This window comes from Cavia porcellus, unplaced genomic scaffold (assembly GCF_034190915.1).
Source record: "Cavia porcellus strain 051 isolate PalLab524CR breed Dunkin Hartley unplaced genomic scaffold, mCavPor4.1 scaffold_27, whole genome shotgun sequence".
Lineage (NCBI taxonomy): Eukaryota > Metazoa > Chordata > Mammalia > Rodentia > Caviidae > Cavia > Cavia porcellus.
The window spans coordinates 16135776-16158401 of record NW_026947510.1 but is presented as its reverse complement, the minus strand read 5'-3'; the positions used below and the strand labels follow the sequence as shown (position 1 = coordinate 16158401).

The window sequence follows — 22626 nt, the reverse complement described above, 5'->3', positions numbered from 1 at the left end:
TTTTTGTTCAATTCTCAATATCTTTAATAGGCACAAGTTCTAGGCCTTATGCTTATAAGGATTTGGGCAGACATAGAAACTGTTCTGGATAATTGAAAAGCTATCCACTAGGGAAAACAATGAGTTCATAGCTCTTTATAACAATCCCAAGATATAACAGCTCCTGATTTATAAAAGAATTCCTAAGAATTAAATGCATGAAGTTGGTTTTCATCAACTGAGTTTCACTCAGGAAATAATTTTTTCTCTTTCATGATGGTGTTTTGAGCAATTGCCTAATGAAGAGCTCAGAAGCTATAATAAACTAAAGATCCAGTGTTGCAGTGATAGAGCTGGACACAGGCAATACTGTGGCTGTCTTATCACCACTTAGGTAAGATAATCAGGAAGATAAACAGTCAGTATAGGTCAGAGGCTACGAACCACCAAAACGACCCTAATTTTTTTCCATATAAAGGCAATGTATCTTCCCACAGAGAATTGTGAAGACAAAAAATGGTAGCATAAATAAGATTTTTAAAAAATACTCAAACTCAGAGAAATTAGTATTATTTCAACATAGTTCTCGTGTGTGTGTGTGTGTGTGTGTGTGTGTGTGTGTGTGTGTGTGTGTGTGTTTATAGCGATTCTATCATCTTACCTGGATTTCTATTCCCTAGTCCCACTTTCCCTTCCTGGGACGATCTTCTTACTAAATTCTTGTGACAAGTACATCAGTCTCTATTCTTCCGATATTCTCCAACCAATCACCATAATACGTCATTTAAGTAATACTTTAAAAGTCATTATTTATCTAGTCAGTCTCTTATTTCCAACTTTTCTAGAATTATGGATTAGGCTACAATGAGCATTCTTAGCCATAAAACTTTCACCAACATCCCCAACTGGTTCTTTAGGGTAAAGCTCCAATAGTAAAAGGACTGGGTAAGAGAGTACTAAGTTCATGGTATTAGCAAGACAGGACATGAGAAAGTCAATAAATTTGCGTCCTCTAAAGCCACTCTGCCCACACACGAGTTTATGGGTCACTGGCATTTCTCCTGCGCACAGCTTCGGCCCATAATCTTAAATATTTTCTAAGCCACACAATGTTTTGAACAGATTTAAGGTGGTGGAAGAGGGAACAAAGTAAACCAGGCCCCACTTCTTGAATGGCTCACTGTCAAGTAACGGAATCTTAGACCCCTGTTAAATAAAAGGGGGCTGAGGTGCAGATGAGAGTGGCCTCAATCCCAGGCTGACGCAGTGGGTGTCAAGCAGAGACCAGCCTTTAGAAGGTGTTCCCTCAGGAGTCCCCACTCCACAACACTTTCTCCTTTCCCAAGTTTTGCTCAGCTCCTGCGCCGATTTTCTGTGACCCCAGGACCAGAGGTGCAGCCCCGGGCCTCCTGTACCTGTCGGAAGGTCCCGGAGCGTCTCGGATCACCGCGGGCGCAAACCTCCTAGACTCCCGGTCCACAGTTGTGGCTGGTTGCTAGGCAACGCCTCCTTGCGCCTGCGCACTTCGGTGGGAGCGTACTAGCCCAGTACTTTGTCCCGCCCTGGACAGAGGTCGGTTCCGGGGAAGCCTGTGTTCCCTGAGTACGGTGCTTTGGGTCGGGATATAAACTGGAACCTCCTCGTGGCCTTGCCAAAGCTCTCCTTCCTTCTTTCTTCCCTTTCTGCCATTCTTCCCAGTAGGCCAAATAAAGAAAATATGAATCTGCTTCTTTCTTCTCTATCCCCAGCCGCCTATGGCAATCAGCTCTTAAGTCATCAATCGGCCGCCTACATTTTGTTCTCTCTGTATTCCCCCTCACGTCCTTACCCAACCCAGGTCATTTTGTTTGTCTTTACATCTGATGGCTTCAGTTTCTTATTCCTTCTAGTTCTTCCTGCATACCACACACAGATCAACCTGCCAGAAATCACTCTCTAGCCTTGTCTTTTGCCTACCCAAATGTCAGCAGCTTCCAAAGATGTTTTCAACACATTCCCAGGAACTCCAGGCCGCCTGCTCCTCCCTGTTCCTTCTGCAGCCTTCCTCTCCCTCTGCACTCAAGCCCGGGGCCGCACTTCTCACTCCCCCCAGTTAGTCATACTTTTTCCCCTGGGCTTTTGCTCGCTCTATTCCCTAATCTGCTTTTTCAGCAACTATTTATTAAATAGATACTATTTGCTAAGTTATATGCAGCTCTTGAAATATTATTTCATTTCTATTTAAACCCAACTCAAATGCCATCTTCATAAGATACTCTTCGGCTGCTGTTAGTAAAACACCTTTCCTTCTCCCCTTACACTGCAAACTGCTGCCCTCATCAGACCTCCAGACCGACGTGTGCTGGATGCTTCTTACGACTGCTGCGTCATCTTTTCTGTTGCTGCTGATGTTCTCTTCCTATCCTTTAAATTACCTGACAAACAGTTTTATACATAGTTAACAGTTCTTCATATTAAACTTACTGGAGTCAAATATCCGGTGTGATATCCATCTTCTTATTTTGACCACGACCCTCTTCTAAGTTTGAGGTTTTTCTCTGCATCCTTTTTTGCCATCAGTGCGTACAGTCAAGTCACTCCCGTGTCTTACAAAAGCAAAATCTTTTGTCAATCTTTGTATTAGCTTTCTGTTACTATAACAAAGAACCTCAAGCAGTTAACATATAAAGAGATTTATTTTGGCTTGTGGTTTTGGAAGTTGCAGTCTAGGACTAAGTGGCCCCCATTCCTTGGTTAAGGTGGTACAGCAGGGCAGGGGCACAAGGCAAAGCAAAACACCTCATGAGCTCGGAAGGAGAAGAGCCAGGCAAGGAGTTGGGATCACACAATCCTCTTGGAAGGAGCACCTCCAATAACATTGGAACCTCTCACTCCATCCTACCTCCTAAAGATGCGGAAACCTCCCAATAGTGACACCGTAATGATCACCCTTTAATGCATATATCTTTGGTGAACACTTAACCTAATCATAGCAATCTTGTATCTCCTAGCACCGTTCTGTTCTCTTTCCCCTTCAGGTCATTACAAATAACCTGTATTACTTTTACATCTTTAACATACCATTCACTCTCCAACTATAGGTCTTTTCCTAGCACCAAAACCACCTGAATCCACTGGGTATTTCTTGGTCTTTGTTTTCCTTGATATTACTGCTGCATATAACACTCTTGATGATAACTCTTTCTTGAAACTTTCTCTAACTTCCATAATGTTACTTGCTCTCGGTCCTCCTCTTACTTTCCTGACCACTGTTTAAAATCTTTTCTCTACAGCCTTAAATGTTGATATTTCCCAGAGATCTATTTCTGGCTGTCTTCCAACACTGTGTGCTTTTGTGGAGTGATCTTATTCATATCTGTGACTTCAATAGCCATGTACATGGTTCCCATTGCATTTGAAACTAAACTCTAGGCTCACATATCTTTCTACCTGCATAAATTCACCTAACTGTGCACAGGCATTTCAGATATCAACAACTAAATACATCATTTTGCCAGCATAAACATGTTTTCCTGTTTATCAGGAGTACCACCTACCAGCCATAAAATGCAATATTCATTGTTCTCATATACAGTTACTGGATTCTAAAAGTCTTTAGAATGTATCATCACCTTTCTAGTCCCATAGTCCCAGCATAGAATGTCACCATCCTTTACCTGGATTCATCTCACAAGTCTTCTGATGTGTCTCTCATCCTCTGGCTTTGATCTAGCATCAATCCATCTTTTCCAGGATGACCAAAGCAAACTGGGTAGAGTACAAATCTAATTTGTGTCTCTCCTATCTGACTTTCAATCATCCACTGCATAATGAGATGCAACAAAATTTTTAAACTGGCCTTCAAGACTCTTCTTGCTCTGATTCACTCTTCTGATAGCACCTCTCATCCCCCTCAAAATAACAAACTGTGCGTCACCCTCCAAGTACACCTGGACATGTTATATCCTTTGCTCAATTTTCAAATGTCCTTACTCATAGTTAACCCTAGGAAGTCTTCACTGATTTCTCCAGATATAGTGAAATATTTTTTATGCTATTTCTTACATTGCATTTCCTCTGTTTCTGTTATTTTCATGTAAAGGAATTGTCTTAGTTACTTTTTACTCATTGCTGAGAAAAAATACCTGAAGCCCAAAGTTGGGAAAGGAAAGGTTTATTTCTTACAGTTTTTGGAGGTGTCAGTCCACACTCAGTTGGCTCCAAGGCAGCGGGCATGGCTGGGCCGCAGTTCATGGTGGCCACCAACAGCAAGCAGGAACCAGCAAAGAGAGACACACCTTCTTCCTGCCATTACATCACATCCTGGCTTCACCCCTTTGTGGGTGGAGCACTGCCACCATCAATACAAGCACTAGACACTGAATGAATAACAAATGCACAATTCAAACTCCTGAGGCCTGGGGGCCACAGACATAAACCATGACAGGAATGAATTAATTCATTCGTATATATGTCTTCTCACCAAGGCTGTTTCTAAATGTTTCTCAAAATTCCAAAATTTGATGATTCACCAGATAGTTATGAAGTCCCTCATGTGAATCCTTATTCAATGATTCTTATCATAATTCTGTGAGGTGTGAATAAAGTAACTGGCATAAGAACACTGATGCTATATGGAGCAGCAGGTCTTGAGGTTGACCTGAATTTTGGAGCCATGTTCTGAAACAAATCATCTTACCAGCTCAGCCCAAAAATATAGTATTATGGTAAGTTGTAAAGAGTTTTTTTATGAAACAAAACTGCTAGTTTTTTTCAAAGACTAAGTCTTTACAGAATATATCTTTTCCTGTGATGTTTATTTCAATACACACAGCCCCGTGAGTTTTGACAAGGGTCTCCAATTGTGTAACCATTAACACCGTAAAGACAGAAAGAACATGTCCATCCCAAATCTCCCTCATCTCTCTTTGAAGAGCATTTCAATCCTCCCAAGTTTCCCTCAAGCCTCCTGGTCCATCCCACTTCCCTGGGAACAATGGATGTGCTTTTTTCCTTATAAATTTGCCTTTTCCAGAGTGTTCTATACATGGAGTCACACACCATGCTGCCTTTTCTGTGTGACTTCTTTAAGATGATTTTGAGATGTGTCCATAGTGTTGCATGCACCTTTCTCTTTTGCTGAGCAGGTGTATGCTGCATGGGCATGCAACATCTATCTGTGTTCACTGGTTGATGGACACTTGACTTCTTCCTGGCTTTGCACTGCTCTAAATAAGTTGTCTCTGTGAAATTATATACAGGTTTTTATGAACATATGTTTCCCATCCTTGGGAAAACACCCAGGAGTAGAATTTCTGTGTCCTATGCCTTGTGTATATTTAATGAGAAGCTGCCAAACTGCTTTCCAAAGGAGCTGTATTGTATTTGTGTTCTCATGGACATGAATGGGAGATCCACTTGTATTATCTGCTCAACAACACTTGATATTGTGAGTTCTTTTAATTTCAGTCATGCCAGTAGATGTGTATCTACTTCTGTTTTTCTTTTTTCTTTTTTTTCTCCTTCTGGTTTTAATTTGCATTTCCTTCACAATACTGATTGTGCTCTCATTCTGTGTACTTGTTGGCCATCTTGGTGCCTTTCATGAAGTATCTGTTCAGATATCTTTTCATACTTTTAATTAGGTTTCTTGTCTAATACAGCTGTAAGAATTTCTCTACATATAGTCTAGATAAATATATCTAGATATAGGTTGTTGATCAGATATATATTTTAGAAATATCTTTGCAAGTATGTGGTTTATCTTTTCTTAAAAAATAACTTTCAAAGACCAGAAACTTTCAATTTTGGATGAATTCTTATCCGTTTATTCCTTAAAGGCTAGCTTTGTTTGCAAAATTTCATATTTTTTGTATTGTTTATGCCATACCTCAGAAATCTTTGCCTAATCCCAGGGAAAATAAATAGTTTTGCTCTTACGTTTTTAGAATTCTCATGGTTTTTAAATTTTTACTGTGAACTCTATAATCCTTGTCAACTTATGTATATATCTTATAAAATGGTGTAAGGATCACAATTTTGCATATGGATGTCCAAATGCTCCAGTACTACTTGAAAAAACCTCCATTCTTTACATAGTGAGTTACTTTGGCACCTTTGTCAAGAGTAGTTTTATCCTTTGTAAGCGGATCTATCCTTGAACTAAACTACAATCTCTCAATTATTGGATCTCTTTTAAAAATTGTATCTTTAGAATAACTTTGATAAATCTATTCCTTTTCTTTTTACATTCCCTACATGTTTTAAAATTATCTTGCCAATTTCTATAAGAAACCTGCTGGGATTTTAATTAGAATTGCATTAAATCTAGAATTAATTGAAAATTTAATAGTATTGAATTACCCAATTACAAACACTGTTTATCTCTCTCCCGTTTATCTGAGCGCTTAAAAATTTCTCCCTGCATATATAGGCTTCACATTTCTGTTTTGTAAGATAGGCTTCTGAGTATTTTGTAGTTTTTTATTATAATAAAGAGTATTTTTTAAACTTCAGCTTTGAAATGATCATTTCTAGTATAGAAATATTTGAATTTTATGTATTAAACTTATACACTGTGCCTTGTTAAGCATCTGTATTCATTTTAGTAAGTTTTTTAAAGATTCATCAGAATTCTTGATGTCATCCACAAATAAAATATTTTCATTTGTAAATGTTTTACAAACAATATATGTAACCTGCATTTAATTTTCAAGTTTTATTTTATTTTTATCTGACAACCATATATTTATGGTATACAAAACAATGTTGGACACATATGCACATTATGGAATAATCAAATAAGTCTACTTAACAGATCTATCACCTCAAATACTTATTTCTTTATTAGAAGAATACTTAAAATGTACTTTTTTGTTAATATGCGATCATTATTAGCTATATGCATCATTCTGTGCAATAGAACTCTCAGACTTATTTTTCTTCCATGACTGAAATTTGTACCCTTTGATGCCTATCCTTAACCAAGCCCCTCTCTAGACTCTGACAACCATCATACTACTCTCTGCTTGTATGAATTTATTCTCTTAGATTCCATGCACAAGTGCAGTCACGTGGTAAGTTGTGTTGTCTGCCTGGCATCTTTTCATGTAGCATGATGTCCTTTAATTCTGTCCATATTGTCACAAATAACAAAATTACCTTCTTTTTAAGAGATGAATGATGTTCCGTTGTATTTATATATCTTCTTTACTATTCATTTCACCCATGGATGGACACTTGATCCTGTACTATGACTAGTGTAAATAATGCGTCAGAGAACACAAGAGTTCGGTACATCTCCACTGTAGTAATTTAAATTCCTTTGGATATATGCCCTGAAGTGGAATTGCTGCATTAGATGTCAGTCATATATTTAGATATTTGAGGAAACTTTATTCTGTGTTCCAGAATGGCTGTGCTAATTTGCAATACTACCAGCAGTGTACAAGTGTTCTCTTTTCTCCATTTCCTTGTGAACGTTTGTTATCATTCATCATTTTGGTCATATCTAATCTAATGGTAGGAGATGATGTATCTCTGTAGCCTTAATTTTCATTTCTCCAATTAGAGTATTTGAGCATTCTTTCATTTATTTGCTCTTTGTGTGCTTTCTTTTGAGAAATATCATTCCACCCTTTCCCTGTATTTCATAAGGTTACTTCTTTTATTAGTTTGAGCTCCTTCTGTACTTTGAAAGTTAGTCCCTTATCTGGTAAGTTTTGCAAATAATTTTCCCACCACATTGGATTATTTCTTTACTGCTGATTGTACCTTTTACTATGCAGAAGCCCAATGTTATGCAGAAGCAGTCTGGGTTGATGCAATCCCATTATTCTAATTTTATTTTTGTTGTTGTAAAATCACTGCTCATAACATTGTCATGGAAAAATTTCCCTGTCATCTTCTAGTAGTTTCACAGTTCAGGGTCTTACATTTAAGTCTTAATAGGTGTCAGATGAGTTCACTTTCATTGTTCCACAAGTGAATGTGCAGTTTTTTCAACACTATTTATTGAAGAGATTATCCTTTCCCCATTGTATATTGTTGATTCCATTGGCAAATTGGTCCTTGATCAATTGATCATAGATATGTGGGTTTTTTTCCATCTTATTGAATTGGTTGAAATGTCTATCTTTATGCCAGTACCATGCTGTTTTAATTACAATAGCTCTGTAATATATTTTAAAATTCAGTAGTGTGATGTTTCCAGTTTGTATTTTTTGTTTATTTGTTTGTTTTTGTCAAAATTGCTTTGTTCCATACAAACTTTAGGATTCCTTTTCTACTTCTGATGAATGACCTTTGAATTGTGTTAAACCTACTAATTTTTTTAATTATAGAAATTTAGACAATACCAACTCTTCCAATCTATGCACATAGGGTTTCATTCCACTTGTTTGCATTATATTAAATTTCTTCCATCAACGTTTTATAGTTTTCAGTGTACTGATCATTCACTGCCTTGATTAAATTTACTCCTAAATATTTTATTGTTTTTTATGCTATTGTAAATGAGATTTTCTTAATTTCTTTTTATGATAGCCATTGTTAGTATGTAGAAATGTTACCAAATTGAAGGATATTGATATCAGATCTTACAACTGTACTAATCCATTTATTGGCTCTAATATTTATTTTGGTGGCATCTGCAGAGGCTTTTATAGATAAGATCACCAGCAAGGGTAATTGCCTTTTCATTTCCTAGTTCAATGACTTTTATTTCTTTTTCTTACCTAATTAATCTGGTTAGGAGTACCATGTTGAACAGAAGTGATGAGAATGAGCATTCTTATTCCTTAAAAGAAAAGGTTTCAACTTTTACCGTTAAGTGTACTGTTAGCTGTGGGATTACTGTATCTTGACATTACTAAGGAACATTCCTTTTATATTTAGTCTGTTGAAAATTTTACTGTGAAATGGTGTTGAATTTTGCCAAATGCTTTTTCACATATGGTTTTTATCCATGATTTCATTAAAATGGTGACTCCTATTGATTTGCATATGTTGAGCTATTTTCATCACAGGGATAAATCACATCTAATCATACTGAGTGACCCTTTTAATGTTCTGTTGAACATGGTTCAGTAGTACAGATACTTTTCAACTTAAAATGGTGGTGTATGCTGATTAAGCCATCATGACTTGTAAACACCTTAAGTAAAAATGCATTTAGTATACCTAGTCTACTGTCTTAGTTACTTTTCTCATATTACTGAGACAAAACACCTGACCCACAAAGTTAAAAGTGGGAAGATTTATTTATCTCACAGTTTTAGAGGTTTTAGTTCATAATTGGCTGGCTCCAAGGCAGGGTGGCTTGGCAGAAGAACAATAAATAGTTCACAGCAGAGGAAGACAAGCAAAAGCAACAAAAGAGAAAGAGGAGAGAGACAAGCCTCTTTCTGTCCTTATATTGCATCATGTACTGGGATTAGGGCAGTGCCAGTCCAATCAGTGGATTTATCCAGTAGCCACCCACCCTTAATCCCAGCATCACACACCAATCAGTCACATTCTGTAGATTCAGCCACATCTGAAAAAACTCTATGACTGCATGAGGCTTTGGGGGACATCTAGACACAAATCATAACACCTACCAAACATCATAGTAATGTAGTGCAGTGTACAGTGTTGATTGTTTACCCTCGTGATCAAATGACTGCCAGCTGTGGCATCAGGCTCCCTGACATCATGGTGGAATATTATATCCTATATCACTAGCTTATAAAGATCAAACTTCAAGATTTGAAATATGTTTTTTACTAAATATATATTGCTTTCTTTCACACCACTATAAAGTTGGAAAATCAAAAGCTGAACCATCATGAAGTCAAAATTCATCTGTATTTTCTATCTGTATTTGTCAGTGATTCTGGCATGTACTTTTCTAGTGTCTTTATCTGGCTTTGGTACCAGCAAAATACTAGCCTTTTCAAAGGAGTCTGGCAGTTTTTCTTCTTCTTCAATTTTTAGGAACATTTTGAGAAGAATTAATATTAATTCTTTAGATCCTTGGTAGAACTTAGCTGTGAAGCCATCTGGTCCTGCATTTCTCTCTGATGGGAAAATTTTAATTACTGAGTCAATCTCCCTACTCATTATTTGTGCATCCAGATTTCAGATCACTTCCTGATTCAGTCATAGTGGTTTAAGTCAGGGATATACCTCAGCGTCACAAGTACCTGCCTGGCAAATGCGAGGTTTTAAGTTCAATCCCCTGAAAAAGAAATAGAAGAAGAAGAAGAAAAAAGAAGAAACTGTACACAGTCTTCATAGTTTGTGTTTCTAGGATTTTATCCATTTTTTCTAGGTTTTCCAATTTTTTGGCATATAATTCTCCAGAGTAGTCTTTTAGGATCTTCACTATTTTCAGGTTATTAGTTATAACATTTCCTCTTTCATCTAGGATTTTCTTTATTTGAATTCTCTCTTTTTTTCTTAGTCTAGCAAAACGTTTGTCAAATTAAATTAGCATTTCAAAACCCATCTCAGCGTCATTGATCTTTTCTAGTCTCTTACTTGCTTCTGCTCTGATCTTCTCTTTACTTCTAACCTTGGGTTTAGTTTGTTTTTTGTCTAGTTCCAGATTTAATGCTAAGTTGTTTATTTGGGATGCCTTTATCCAGAAACATTCAGAGTAATTATTGATAAATAGGGACTCACTGGTGCCATTTTGCTAATTGTGTTCTCATTGATATATAGATTCTTTGTTTGTTTCTTGCTTTCTTTGTGGCTTGATGGTTTTATGTAAGGTACCTTTGCATTTTTTCTTATCTTCTGAGTATGTATTACAGACTTGCATTGTGGTTACCCTGAGGCTTACACCAAGTTATTTTAAGCTACTAGCAATTTTGATCGCATACTCAAACTGCACTTTTACACGCTGGCCCTTCATGTTTTATATTTTTCATGTCGTGCCTTGGATATTTTTATAATTGATGCCCCTTATCAAATTATTATAGCTTTATTTGTTTTGATAGTTTGGTACTTGAACCTTTACACTAGAGATGCAGTTGATTTTCCCACTACCTTAACAGGTATTGAAGTGTTTTGGGTTTGACAGTGCAGTTATTTGCACCAGTGAGTTAAGTTTTCATATTACTAATTAGCACCCTCTTCTTTCAATTTGAAGGACTCAACATAACATTTCTTGGAAGTAAGTCAAACGATGATAAAATGTCTCAGCTTTTGGCTGAGAAAGTCTTTCTTATTCCTTCAGTTTTTAGAAAATAGGAGGATTGCTGGGCATGGTATTCTTGGTTGGAAGGTTTTTTCTCTCTGGATTTTGAACATACTATTCCATTCCTTTTTGGACTGCAAGGCTTCTGCAGAAAAATCCTATTATGGCATAGAGTAATTTTCAATTTCACTGTTTATCCTAAACATGTAATATAAAGAATATTTATTAATTCTTATTACCAAGCCATCTCCTGACTTTCCTAAATCCCTTTGCATTCACTCAAATGATTTTCAAATATTGGCATTTTCTAATGTGTCTTGTGGAATTCTTTGAGAAACTCTAATCTAATCTATGAGAACTTCTTGTTTGATCCACAGAATTTTATTTCCAACAATATAGTCCAGGAACTTGATAGTATGCATACAATGCAGAGATCATTAAATGTGACATTATACAAGTTATAATGAAAGCTATTTCCATTTGCCCTAAATCAGAATCTTGGTATTACTCAAGCTATTAGTTAATAATGTTACAATTAAAATTGCAGGTGAATGTAAACTAGAACTAAGAGAAGTGAAAAATCCATATGAAATTTCCTATGCCACTACACTCAGCAGCTTTTTTTTGCAGTTGGTTTATTACTGAACTTCAGAATCGATACTTTTCTCCATGGACTACATCACACTTCACATAGCTATTTCCATGGCTGGAGATAGTCTGTCTTCTTGTATTCTGTGTTTTAAAATTCACAGAATTTTACTTAGGTACTTAGGTACTTTTACCCTCATGCACAACTCACAGATATTTTGGTACTCTTATTGTTGGAAAATAATTAAAGTACACAATGGTATCAACACTCCTATATTAATATCTTGAAAATCTTAGCATAACAAACATCATTTGACTTAGTAGATATGTTCTGGATAAGATTTTTGAAAAAGAATTTTAAAATCTTCTTATACTTCGAGAACACTGAGAGAGTTTCCCAGTTAGAGAAATGTAAGAATTAATCACTGTTTTTGGAAAATAAAATAATTCTTACTACAGGTTGAATATTTATGTTTTCCCCCAAATTCATACAGAGAAATCCTAATCCCCAATGTGCTGTGAGAATTAAGATTATTTTAATTCATGAAAATAGGGCTTTAGAATATGAGTAATGCCTTTTAAAAAGAGGAAGTGATATGAGATCTCCCCATTCTGTGTGTGTGTGTGTGTGTGTGTGTGTGTGTGTGTGTGTGTAATGAGGATTCAGCAAGAAATGCAGCATTTCCTACAAACTAGGAATTGTGTCCCTACCAGACACCAAATCACCTTGATCTCAAATATCCTAGTCTCTAAAATATTTAAAATAAATGTGTTTTGCCTAGGTCAGTCAGTCTGTGGTATTTCTTATAACAAGCCAAACTGACTATGACAGATAATTCTTTAGTGATGAAAGCAGTGATCAATTATCTTTCCACTTTATAAATCTAAATTTTCAAGTGAGAGGATCCATTTTCATAATATTAGGTAATTTATCATAGCATGTTCCCTTTTAATATATATTAGGAATTCATTTCCATTAAAGTTGAATTAGGCACAAGGTTGGTTGTTGTAAATCATTTGGAATTGGTCAAAGATCAGTAATAAAAATGTGAGAATTCTGTTTTCTGTAACATTCAATTCAGCATAAGGAAAGCCATAAACTACATGGTAACCTTTCACCTTTCCCAGAGCTTAAACATAAACAGTTTGCCAACATGTACCATAAATAGTTGCTGTTTTTCTCAACAGTAGATTGCCACAAGGCAGATTCTTCCATCACATTGTGTTATTTAAAAGTTATCTGCTTTTTTGGCAGCCATTCAAGAGAGTTCTTTGCTTGTAAATCCTCTTTATCTCATGCTATGGTTGAAGCAAAATCTTGGCACACTTTCAGTGTGTTTGTCTTCTAGTACCAGGGGGAAAAATTTAAGGGCTCTGGAGACCCTGAGCCATCAATGGTCAGGAAACAGTGGGAGTCTCTGTTGGCTATTCAGGAGGGGAACACCACTGAGCACCCACAGCGTAAAATCAGATCCCCTCACACGAGAGGCGGCCTTGCTACATGAAAAGATCGTTCCAAAGCCTGCATGATGGAGTTTCAAAGTAAATATTGCTCATTGTGTGCTTGACTCCAAGCCTTTAAAATCGGCTTAACTTAGTGAGTGAGGTCCAGAAGGAGCAGTCATTTAGTCCTTAGATTAGTTTTTACATTGTTTTGGCTTTAAACTTGGTTTCTATTTACTAGGGATTGTGAAGTTTAGAAGAAAACAGGGTTCATCACACACAAAGAAAAAGAGTGATAACAGACCTCTGAGACAACAGAGCTCTCTGAGATAACACCACACTCTGTGAATGATTTCTCCCACCATTGGCGTCTCTCTGCGTGGAATTTGTAATCCATGCTGCTGGTTTAATAGTTGGCACTGCTATCACAGCAGCCTCTTAACATGAAATAATTCTAGTTTGTCTTTTGTCATTGAGTTTGTCTTTATAAAGAAGCTGAAAACTGTGCCTAAGAAAGGATCCCTTACACTGAGAGGAACTGGGTTGATTCAAATGCAACCCAGATCAGAGTGACCAGAATCAACTGTATTGAGTACAGTGTGGGTGGGGGGCACCCCCTAAGAAAGCCAGTGTGATGACGGTAGACAAAATGGTTCGGTGAGCCCTTCTCTTGGCCTGTGATGGTAAGTGGTACAGTAATCCAAAAGTCATGGAACTATTGAAGCCATGAGTATGACTTTGCTCTCTCTTGGGCTTTCTTAAACCAAATTTGGCCAAAGATTTTGACTGGATGTGGACCGACTGCTACTACAAAAGGAATTCTGAGCTCAAGTCTTCCCAGTGGCATGTAGTGACTGTCATTTTTGTCCACAGAGAGTTCTTTGATCTTAATTTAGAGGACCCTTCATATTTTAAGGGACAGGCCACCCAGCATAGGATCTAGTCACAACACAGCATAAATGGTAGGTAACTGTTTAGTTTCCACAAATTATAGTAATTCAAGGTCTAGTTCGGGGCAGTATTTTTATTTCAAAATTGTATTTTTCATCACTAATTTTTAGAAATGCCAAATAAAACAAAATTTAAAAACAAATGCAAATATCTAGTATTTATGATTAAGATTAGACATACATTCTAAGACAATAGGAAAGTAGACAAAATAAAATTTGTAATAATTGTCTATGCTTTTTTGAAGTAAGGAGAAAATATCTTAACTGTTTGTTTTAATTATAATCAATATATCTAACTGTGAAAAGTCTTAAGTATTAAGGTTTTTTAGTGTCATATGTGGTATAATCTATATTAATGGTGAAATGATTTAAATGGATGAATTTAGAATTATAGTTTACAGGACATCAGTTGCCTAAGTTTTAAAGGATCTTTAATTTTGTCTGAACCATAAACTTCAGATCACCTTGAAGGAGTTAATAATTCCTGGTGAAATTGATTGCAGGGTATTTTAAATATGACCCTCTGTAAAAATCAAAAAAGAAAGGACAAAATATTCTGAAATTTTTTTATTGAGACACTGAGACCAACTTCATACAAAGATTAAGTGACAAAGTGTTGAATACAAATGATTTTTTATTAAGATTATTATTCACCTTGGAACTGATATTGAAATGAGGAAAAAAGTTCAAAACAAAACAAAACAAAAATACCAAACTGAAAAGACTGACTTCCTTCTATTCAAAAGAGAGTAAATTTTCACTTCAACTGTAGTCTATGTCTTCTCTAAACATATTCCTACCATTGCAGGCAAGACAGTGTAGTTCTACAGATTACTACGTAATTTCTTTTTAGTGCAGAGGCAGTGGTGCTACTTGCTTCTACACATGAGAAATTAACATACACTGATTATGTGTTACTAGTTTAACGTTCAAATAGTAATAGTTATTGCACAACAACAGTGACTTTTTTTTAAATCTTAGAGTCCACTAATGTGGATCATACACATTATTATGTCTCATGAGGGCCTTGCAGTTTTGCTTTATGTTTTATATCTTTTGAGCATTTTAATGAACATAATCTAACTCAGAAATCATTATTTTAAGTCTAACATTACTAGTTGCAGCACCTAGAAATTAGTTAATTGAAATAGAAAGTTAGGAGACATTATATTTATTTAGAAGAACATTACTGAAGAATATTATAGTTTTTGTGATGAGAAATGTGTAGAATTTCTAATTCTTAACTACAAAATGTTGATGTTTAATTGATTCACCTGAGTGGACAATATACAGAGTGAATAATACACTGCATATACTGCAGCTAATGCATTAACTGTTCCAGGATAGTCTTCCAAGGATCTTTAATCAAGATAAAGGTCAGCTCAAGGACTAAAGTTAAAGAAATGGTCCATAACCGATAAACTAATCAGTTAACATTTAATACTTTGGTTTCAAAAGCAAGACCACTGGATTCCATGTTTTTGAACATTTGCAGCATGACCCAACTAATACTGCTACAGCTTTGGAGGTATATAATTATGACAAATACTTAAAGATGTATTTAAACATGAATGTGGATTTGTCAGTATTATGAATATTGGGGAAATTATTTATTGGTTAAACTACTTTATAGAGCACGGTCTTGTAGTACTACCAGTATTATGGATATCCAAAATACTTTAAAATACTTTTTATAGTCTAAATTTACAGATATTTCCATGTCTTAAAAGTGAGTTAAAAACTCAATTTTGAGGATTTTAGACATAGATGGGAAAGTGGATTTTTCTCTGACAAATAGAAGTGATAAAAGTTTAGATGGCCATGTGAAAATACCTTTCATGACCTAACTCTTGGATTATTGGAACTGTGATAGGGATGAATAGTGACACTAAATTTTTTTGACCCAAATGAATAAAGGATTTATCAATTAGACATGTAAAGAACTTTTGTATAAACAAAATGACTTACAGTTTAACCAGCATATGTTTCAAAACATTACAAAAATAGTACTGATGATACCAAATTAAAAATCTTTCTATCCAGATGTGGTGAGGCATGCCTCTAATCCCAGTACTTGGAAGGCTGAGGCAGGATTGCCGTATGCACAGTGAGTTCAAGGCCATTCTAGACTACACAGTAAGATCCTGTCTCAAAAACACAAAGCCCAAATTTTTTTTTCAAGTAAGAATTTCATATGTCCCTATTAATTTCTCAGATTATTAAAATTCAAGAGATATGGGTTACTGGCTCTTTAACCTAGTCTAGGATACTAAATCCTCAAAAAGAATATAACATAAGATCACAGAAAAGAAAGCCAATTTAAAAGTTACTAGATTTTTTTCTGATACTTTTCTTTTTATTCACAAACATCTTTGTCCATATAAATCAAAGTGGTGTGCTGCTGAATCTCCTGGAGAAGCTTATCACATTCTTTAGCTAGGAACGTGGCTGTTCTCATTATGGGAGGAGTCTGGGAACTTGCTGTTGCTGAGGATGACTGTGGTTCTTTTCAGGGAAGCTCTGGTCCTTACCTTGAGTGTCACTTTCTGACTTCAGTGCAGATCTTTCAGCCTACTGGTACAGATCCTTCATCCTACTGGATCAGAATTTCTAGCCTCTACCACTGACCTTTGGGTCTTCCCAATGCAGATTCTTGACACAGACTTTCATGAGACATTGTTATGGCCTCTAGGTCTCCAACTGGACTCACAGAGGACATTGCCATGGGCTCCTGGTCTTCAGCTGGGCTCTTGCAGGACATTGCCATGGAATCCAGGCCCTCAGCTGGGTTCTTTGGATATCTTATACATGGACAGATTTCCTGCACTCTTTTGCATTTGATTCTTGGTGAATATTGTAAAACAATCCTACAAATTATATGACCTATTGTCGGTGTCGCTCCTGGCCGGCAGGAAGAACACACGACAAGGTCTGGCGGTGGTCAGGCTTTTCTTTATTCTCTCCTTATACAGTCTGCCCCGAAGCCTCTACCGGTCCGCTCTCCGCGGCTCCTTCCGTGCTTCTCCCCTACAGTCTGTCCCGAAGCCTCTACCGGTCCGCTCTCCGAGGCTCCTTCCGTGCTTCTCTCTCCAGGGGTGGAGGTACTGGCTATATATAGGATTGTGGCCTCCAATCAAATCAAGGCGGGTCGCGTAAGCTGATTGGCTAGCAACATTAGTAGCTAGGCAGACTACCCTGCGAGGCGGGAACTTAGTGGGGTGATAGGGATCAGGAAGCAGGAAACAGGCGCCACACAGGCGGGCTCGATGAGAGGGGTAATCTAGCTCAGGCTTTTGTACTTTCCTACAGGCCTCGCAATCACCGCGTCTGATGACTTGACAGTGCCACGGCTCCCAACAACCTATATTAAATCTTTTCCCTTGTAAATCCTGAGTACAACACTAATATTTATATTTTGAATGCTGATGTCTTTTTTCTGCATTTATTATTATTTTAAAGAAGACTGTAGATATAGTTCTTTCTTTTTTGCCAACGATGAGATTTACTTACTTAATAAATTGACTCAACCTTTTTAAGAGAGAGAGCAAGAGAGAGACCTAATCATGAATTGTTTTGGTACACGCAGAGCAGATATTAAAGTCATTAGTTACCTTTGTTGCAAAACCCTACTCAATTTAATCCTGGGGCATCTCTAGAAAATATCATATTCAGAGTGGCGCAGTTTCATGTGTGAGACATTTACTATTAAGACCCCAACTCAGGCAAAGACCTACATCTCCAACCCTGGTGGTCAGAGTGAGGAGTTGCCAGAGGGGAAATAAATCTTACTGTGGAAACACAAATGCTTACAAAGAGAAAGTAGTGGGATATCATCATTTGGATCATTTTGTTTATTTACTCACTTTTTGACGTTTTTGGGAGAAAAGAGACACAAAGGAGATGGAATGTCCTTCATCTTGCAAAGTTTTGTATGACTATCTCCTATCCTTGGAAAATAGAGAATTTGTTTTTGTTTGTTAATGATTCAGGCTCTGAGTTTAATTTAATCTCACAGTCCACTGGAATAAACTGAAAAAAAAAAAGATTAGTTTTGAAGGAAAAAACAGGGAGTTCCTCAAAATACAAGATGGCAAAGCCTTCTCCCACACCAGAACAGGTCTCTGCCAGACTGGTGAGGTGAGGATAGCTAGTGATCACCAAAGACCCACATTTTGCTTTCTGCCTCCAATGGGCTATGAGAAGCGGAGAACAGCTATATCATTTATTTAGGAGAAAACATAATAAGTGCTGGGCTCCAACCATGTTTATGATGAAACAATTAGATTTGAAGTGATTTATTGGTAAAATGCCTGTGGGTGACAAAGAGGAAAGGAAAGAGAGCCTCTGCGATCTGGAAGCCAGGCTGAGCCTATGCACGTGGAGACAAAGAGGAGGACTGATAGCAAGAGCCTCAGGCTGCAGCAAAGCCCTGAAGGTCTCTATGAGGCTGTTAGGAATCTCCAGAGCAAAAACTTTGCTTTAGAAGAACCCCTTCTAAAAGTTGGACAGTAACAATGTGGCTCTGTACTTCACCACCAGAAGGTCACTGGCTTGACACAGTCCAGGAGAACATGGCAACAACACAAAGCTGCAGTGGAGGGCTGACCAGTACACCTCCAGGTCACCTCAAGGATGGTTTCTAACCAATGCAAAAATAGGGAGAAAGCAGAGCCAGAATTCCGAAGAGAAGAGTTAAGGGGGATAAATCCTTTGAAGTATTCTTTTATATTTATTAATTAAAGTGTAATTTAAAATGCAGCTAAGTATATAGCTTGAGTAATACATATGTATGTATGTATGTATGTATGTATGTATGTATACACACATGCCTGTGTAACAACCACCCACATCTAGAAATACAGGACATTTCCAGTGCTGCAGAAGGGTCTCTTGTGCCCTCTGGTCAACACATGCCAAGGGACAACCTTTGTTTTAACATATCGCATCATAAATGACTTTTCAGCCTGCTTCTGAACTTCATAGAAATGAAACCCTAAAGTATGTGCTGTTTCTTTTATTTGATATGCTTGTGATATCCAGCTATGTGCTTTCCCTAACAGCAATTTAATGGCTATGACTCACCTGTTTTATGTATTTCTTCTATTGTTATACAGTTTGGTTGTTTCTAGTCTGAGGTGATTAAGAATAAAAATTTTAATATATGCATTTAGAGGACACAGCTTTAACTGTGTCTTACAAGTTTTGATACGTCATGTTTTTGTTATTATGCAGTGCAAACTATTTCCCAATTTTCTTAGTGATTTCTTCTTGAACCCATGAGTTACTTAAAAGTGTACCACTTAATTTCCAAACAAACCAGGTACAGTATTACTGACTTCTTGTTTATTTTCATCTTGGTCAAAGAATTTTTGCTTTATGATTTCAACCTTTTAAAATTTGATAAGATTTGTTTTTGTGCCTTGTAAGAGATCAGACAATAAGAATCGAGGCCTAATTGACTTTCCCTGCAGACACAAAGGAGAAAACCAGCAAGCTGTGCTCCTTTGACAACAGGCAGACAAGATCCACATTGTAGGCTCTAGGGAAGAATCAACACAGCTGGGATCTGGTTGTTTACCTGGGCATAACTAATAGATAATAGGAGACAGATGAATCCCATGCTACTATAATTGCTTCTCCCGTGTCTAAGGGAATAGAAGTAAGGTGAGCCAACTGCTTAGGGTTCTTTGTTTACTAGAGGCAAGAGCCTCCTCACCCCTCTCTCAAAATTATCTCTGTGCTTTGTCTTTAACCTCTGTTTGTCCTTCTGGTTATGCAGTCCTAGTAGACTGGTTTTCTACAAGTGGCACTCAAACAGGGACCTGACCAGGGAAGTTTAGATTTTACAAGTGGTACTTGAACAGGAACCTGACTAGGAATGGTTGGTTTCCTACAGTACATATGTTTATTTTAGTAAATATTTGTGTACATTTAAAATGAACATGTGTGTATTCTGCAATTGTCAAGTATGTTATTCTATATACATCAACTAAGGGAAGTTGTTGATTGCGTATTTGTATCTCTTTGGTTTGTTTGTTTGGTAGTTGGATTGAGCTTAGAGTCTTTGTACTGAGCTACATCCCCACACCTTTTTATTTTCTATTTTATCTTGACACAGGGTTCCACAAAACTACTAAGTTGTTCAGGCTGGGCTTGAATTTACAATTCTCTTGGCTCAGTGTCCCAGAGTGCTAGGATTATAAGTGTTTACCATCAAGCCGGGATTCACATCTTCTATCCCTATCAATGCTTGCCTCAATGAATGAGAAAGGTTTGTGAAACATTTAACTGCAATGATGGCTTGTTAATTTCTTATATTAATACTTATAAATGTATTATATAGTCATGCACATAATGACATTTTGGTCAATGACATGCCATGTATATGTCAGTGGCCACATAAGAGTATATTGCCTAGTGTTAGCTGTGTAAGAACACTCTACAATGCTTGTACAACAACATAATCACAAACAACATATTTCTTAGAACAATTCCTAATGTTAAGCAATACATGACTGTACTTTAAAATTATAGGATTAGGTATGTGTTAATACAGTATACAACCTTTAAATGCCTTATTACTAGATATTTTTATAATTGTGAAATGTCCCTCCTCATGTCTAACATGAGGTTAGACTTTGTTAATGTCTAATTTTCTTTGATTGATGATTGTGTGTTATAAATTATTTTTAAGCTTTAAATTTATTTTTACTTTCAACCTCTCAGTGCCTTTACAGCATATTGTAAACTCTCAACACATAGCTGGATTTCTTATTGCTTTCTAAAATCCAATCTGATAAACTTTGTCTTTTTGAACTTCTATGTGTGAAGTAATTTTGTGTTATTTCCAAGTGGCAAAAGTAGTTCAGAGTTCCCATACAACCTGAATTAGCTCCCTTTAGATTATGCTCTTGTATAACCCTAGCAAGAGGATTGATACAGGCAATCAACATTGGTAAAACACTATCCACCAACCTCCAGCATTGTTAGAATTTCAGTAGTTGTGATGGTGGAGTGACTGTGTCAATTTGAGAAGCTTAGTACACAGAAGCTTAACTAAATCAGCTCAGCAACTCCATACTCTAAGGTGTGGAAGACCTCAGGCTGCTCCTTGCTCAGATGGTATAAAGGGGAAATGGGGAAGAATGGATCAGTTTCTGTTTCTTCAGAGGCACATCAGTCTGGCTTCAGCTTGGACATCACTTCCTGGCTGCCAGGGAAGACTCTTCAGCTTCTGTTGTAGGCTCTTCAGCCTTCCACCACAGACCCTTTGGTCTCCTGATATGGACACTTCAGTGAGCTCTAGACCTTGCACAGAATCTTTTGGTCTCCAATGTGCAGATAGACCTCTGTACGCTTCTGCATCTGACTCTGTGGGTGACTAGTGTAGGACAGTCTTGTAAATTCCTATACATCTGTTTCTCTAGTAAGACACTGACTGATACAGTGGTTTTCTCACCTGTGTGTTTTTTCTGATACAGGATTCCATATTGCAATCAGTTGCCAAATCTTATTCTCTTTCAGTCTGACACAGTTCCTCTGTCTTTTTTGGTCTTTTATGACATTGACATTTTTAAGGATCGCTGATCAATGATTTTTGTAGAATGCTTCTCCATTAGGGTCTGTTGATGATTTTTCATGATTTGCGTGGGGTTATGTATTTTTTGTCAAGATTCTCACAAAAGAAAAATAATACCCTGCTCAGTCCATCACATCAGGAGGTACACAGTGTCAATATGTCTTATATATTAATCACCTTCTTATCACATGGGCAAATATCTGACCTACCCAACTTTAAGGAGCCCAGATTGGTTTTTGGCTTCTACTTTCAGAGGTTTCAGTCCTTGTTGGTTGATTCCAAGGCAGAAACATAATGGTGGAAGTGTGTGGCAGAGAAAAGCAGCTCACCTCGGGACAGCTAGGGAATACAAAGCAAGGGAAAGAGCCAAAGAAAATGGGGCCAAGACCAGATGCAGTCCTCAAGGTCATTCTGTCATTCTGCCAAGAGTCCGTTCAGCTGTGCACCCATCAGTCTCCTTGATGAAGTTAGTCATGTTTGCATTGCTAAAGATTGATTTAGTTTGCACATTTAGGTAGTAATATCAGATAAAGTCCACTTATACTTTTTAAAAATAGAATTCATTATCTCATGTGTCCAAAAAGCACAGAGGTAGGTATTTTGTTATGTGATTCAGTGTCCAGCAATGCAACCAAGAGAAAATATGGCTTTCTTTTTTCAGCCATGACAGAATACCTAAACTATCCATAAGTAGCTAGAAAACTGAACAAAATATCTGAAACTACGTTTTCAGACCCTGGAAAACCGACAATCAGGACTGTAATACCTGACAGAAGTCGAATGAATGAGACAAAACTGATAAACACCATGGTTTCTCTCTAGGAGCATTTTCCAGATTGAAGCCCAGAGTGGGTAAAACAAGGAGACCACATGGTCTCATGGGGTCAGGAAGAGGCAAACTGGGGTTTGGGAATGCTAAGGTGAGC

General features: G+C 37.0%; 1 protein-coding gene across 3 annotated transcripts in view; it reads right to left on the bottom strand.

The window, feature by feature from the left end:
* Armc3 (armadillo repeat containing 3) overlaps positions 1 to 1552 on the bottom strand; it is a 121476-nt gene extending 119924 nt beyond the window's left edge. Inside the window, exon 1 of one of the 3 annotated variants that reach the window (XM_023562445.2) lies at positions 1395 to 1552. The gene's annotated coding sequence lies outside the window, so the exon portion shown is untranslated. The remainder of the gene's footprint in view (positions 1 to 1394) is intronic. The other 2 variants (XM_003463875.5, XM_063237932.1) reach the window with 2 other exon arrangements.
* Positions 1553 to 22626: the final 21074 nt, after the last annotated feature.